Raw genomic sequence first — 4,533 nt, forward strand, 5'->3', positions numbered from 1 at the left:
GGAAAATTTTTACATTTTGGTGTGCCAAACGATATCTTATTTTCTTGCTGTGATAATGTAATGAAATTATGATTTTCAATTTGATATTAAGAAAATTCCAACTGAAATAACAATTTTCAATTTTAAATTGAGAAAATTCCGAATAAAGTTTAGAGTTTTTATTTAAAATTGGAAAAAATCTATATGAAATTAAGAATTTCAAATTTTTGTTGAGAAAATACCAAAAAAAATTAAGAATTTCCGTTTTAAATTTCCGTTTAAAATTGTAATTGAAATTAAGATTTTCTAATTGAGAATATTCCAAATAAAAATGAAAATTTCAATTTTATATTTAGAAAATTTTAATTTAAATTGACAATTTATAATTTAAATTAAGAAAACGCCAATTGAATTTAGAAAAGTTTCAAATAATATTGAGAAAAATTTTATTAATATAACACATTTTAAATATAATGGAGAAATTCGAATATCGAGGAACAATGGCTGGTATGACTGTCGAGAGTTTTAACGTGAGCATCTGCCTTGACGGCCTTAACTCACGGTGGTCTTTTTCATGCACTGGGTAGAATTGAGAACGGTCTACCATCCACTGGGTAGAATTGAGAACGGTCTACCATCACCCCTTTGTTCTTCAATGAAGAACACAGGTGGCAATTTTTGTACATTGGCTTTGACCGGTCCATGCACAAGTACTTTGTTGGAATATTCAAGCTATCTAATCTCTGACCATTGGATGGCCTCTGTTGATTCGTATTTTTAAACAAGTATGCCTGTTAAAGCTGCTTTTCGAGGGGCCACTTGTATGGACGCCGACCGATATTGTCCATTTTCAATATAAGAAATAAGAAATATTTATGTGGAATTTCAACCCTCTAGCTCTTTCCATTCGGACTCTATCGTGCTTTTAACAGACAGACAGATGGACGGACAGACATGGCTAGATTGTCTTAGAATTTAATGAGGACCAGAATATATATACTTGTGTGGGTCTATGACCAATATTTCGATGTGTTACAAACGGAATGACAAAATCAATATACCACCTATCTTTTTTGATGGTGGGTATAAAAAGTGTTACTACACATCATTGGTTATTTTAATAATCGTTTTTGTATAAGGCCCTCTATCATTTAATATATCGTTAGCTTAGTGCGTAAAGAAGTCCGCTTTTGTAAATTTTAAAGCTACGTTCACTATGCAAATTGTATTTCTTTCTTTTTCATACCAATATAATTTTAAATTTGATTATCTCGTTTTAATGCTCTCTAGAGTCAAACAATACTCCAGAGTGTAGATTATTTTCTCTGGAGTAAACATAAAAATGTTAATTAAAAAAGATATATATTTTGTAAAAACTAAATAAAAAAATAATTTGAACTTTTTTTAAGAAGATCATTTTGAATGTGTTATAATGATGCATATTTTAAAGGAAATATGTTTGGTTGAGCCGAAGGTTCTTAGGTATATACAGAGGACAGGACAGGTTGAACTATATATCATGGGTTGAACACTATTTACTAGAGACATGTTACAAAGGTTAGAAATTGTTTACGACATGGGGCATGAGTGATTGCAGGAAGAATTTGCAGATTGTTAAACAAAGGGCTTAATTTAAACTGGGCGACGTTAAAAAAATTAAAAATTCAAATGGTACTAAGGAAAGTTGGTTACAATTTTTATTAATTTTATGGTATATTGGACGATTTGCACCATCAGTAACCTTGGGAAGTTGGAAAACAGTAATTTAAAACAAATTTTAGGGAAATTCTTGGTTGCATCTGTTGACGGGCTTAATATATACATTTTTGTCTCAAATAAATAGGAATTACACATGAAATTTACTGCCAGTAATGAAAATATGTTATTCTTAATTTTGCAGGTCGTTCTTGGATCGAAATCTTGTTTAAAAAGTGACCAGACATACAATTCTTTTCCTCATACCGTGAATTTTAATAAATATTTATTGTTTTAATTATTTTGTTTATTTTTATTGTTTTGACAAATGTACAGTGTCTCTCATAAGTATTCGAATTTAAGTATAACGTGAAAAGAAACCAAATTTAATAACATATTATGTAAGCAAAATTAATAAATTAATTTGTTAAATTGTCTAGACAGTCCTTAGCTTTGATATCACGCTTTTTAAAATTTAAAAAATTCACATTTACTTAAATTAATTTAGCTTTATTTAAAAAAGAGTCCATAAAATTACTTTACAAAAGTATCGGAATTTTTCCTGTATTTCATATTTGACCATATTTTACGAAACACAAAAATTAGAATCGAATGGTATTTTTGCTTAAAATTAATTTAAGGGGTAACTATCAACCGAATGGATATATTTTTGAATCATTTTTTGAGTCGATTAAGACATGTCCGTCCGTCTGTCCGGCTGGCTGGCTGTCCATGTACAGGCCGCAATTTTCAAGATAATTTGATGAAATTGGTCCAAATTTCATCAAATTATCTTGAAAATTGCATGTTTTTTGGCACAGGGACGAAGCCTATTGAAAATGCTTGAAATCGGTCCATTATTTCACCTAGCCCCCATACAACCGTATCTCTCGATTTGAACTTTTTATGTCATAATTACGTCAGATATTCTATTATCTCTCTAAAAATTGGCACAAATAAGTTTCATATAAGTATAAATGACACTGCAGATTTTCGTAAGGATCGGCCCTTATTTGACCCTAGCCCCCATACAAACCCCCTTTCAAAAAATGTCTTAAACGTCTAAAATTGACTTGTAACCATTTGTATCGCAATGAAACTCAACAAAACTAACTGTTATTTAAAAATATATCCTTTTCCCAAATTTACCGAGGATCGGCCTATATTTGACCTATATAAAGCCTCATTTAGAAATTTTAGTTTTTTTTATCAATAAATTGCTTAAATATTTTGGAATAATATTCAACATAAGTAAAATTTTCTTTATAAAAAGCAAACATTTTAAAAATATACTCATAGTGTAGGGTATTTTTTGGTCGGCCATGCCCGACTACACTTTCCTACTTGTTTTTGTTTTCTTTTTGTGAATTCTGTTCGTATATTTGGATGTAGGTCTGTTTTATTGCCTTTTATTTCGTTTTTGTGTTTTTTGTTATGTATGAAGCAATATTTATTGGATGATTTTTATAACAATACTTCATAAACATAGTAATAAGTTGTTCTGATTTATCTACTTCTCAGAATGGGTTCATGCAGAATCATTTCATATTTCTGAAATGATTCTACATCCAGTTTTGAGGAACAGTTTCTAGAGAATTTGTAATAAGTTGTTTAGCAATATATGCATAGTTATACACTACTTCATTTGAACGTATGAATTCTGGAACTCGTTGATAAATCTCAAAAACATAAATTTAATAAACTTAATTTCTTTATATAGAAAAGGATTTCACATTAAAATAAATAATTTGTAATATTTGAGAAAAAATGAACGGAATTGAATTTAAATAAGTGGAAAATTATGATTTTGTTTGTTATTGGAAGAAAAATATTGTAGAGAAGAAATAACTGTTAAAACAACATACACATGCCTCTTAATCGATTAACCGAATAATGTGAATTATTCGATTATTAACCGGACAACTTAAAACCACAAATAATTATTTGTCGAATAAATCGAATAAGGCAAAAACCCGAATAATTGAATACTCTCATGGATGTTGTGCTTTTTCAGGCTTATTAGAAGATCAGGTATGTTTTCTTTCGAGAAACAATCAAGAATATTATCCAGTTATTTATTAATCTTCGAATTAGGGTATTTCTGTGTGTATTTTAAAAACGTCAGAAACTGATTTTATTTTGTTTCTCAAGTTGAGAACAAACCAACTGATATTGTTTATTATAAAAAGAATAAGTAAACCTAATGTGCATGTGTATCAACTTAGCGTCAGATGATGATGAATGTATTGTTTTTAATATCTACAACTAATAATCTTTCATAGTAAATAAATAATTGTAACTGTAACCGATTTCTAACCGATCATTTTTCTGTGTGTACAATTTACCTACACAAGACAACAATAATGCGACAATTTGTTAAAAATTCGTATGCTTATGATGGCGCACATATAAAGTTGCCGAAATATGAGTATATTAAACATAATTATGAACTGAAAAGCCCTATTCGGCGTAAATAATGGACCGAGTCGATCTAGATATGTCCGTCTGTCTGTCTGTATAAAACACGCTCACGTTAAAACGAAGCAATGAAACTCTACCAAATTCACTAAAAATATTCATTGTTACCCTAAGTAGTTTGGTATTGAAATTCAGCAAGATCGGTGAAATAGTTTCAGAGTTATGAGTAAAAATTTAAGAAAACCTCCAAAAAATGGCGATTTTTCACATATTTATTTGTACTTTTTACAAAAACTTCTGCAGATAAATTGATGAATTTTTTACATCTATTGGTGAGAGAATTAACATTAAAAATCGAAAAAAATCGGTTCATAATTTCATATGCCTCCCATACAAATGTACATATTCCCGGAAAATGTGTTTATTGTTAATAACTTCCGT

The sequence above is a fragment of the Lucilia cuprina genome, chromosome 2 (genome assembly GCF_022045245.1).
Source record: "Lucilia cuprina isolate Lc7/37 chromosome 2, ASM2204524v1, whole genome shotgun sequence".
NCBI classification, from domain to species: Eukaryota; Metazoa; Arthropoda; class Insecta; order Diptera; family Calliphoridae; genus Lucilia; species Lucilia cuprina.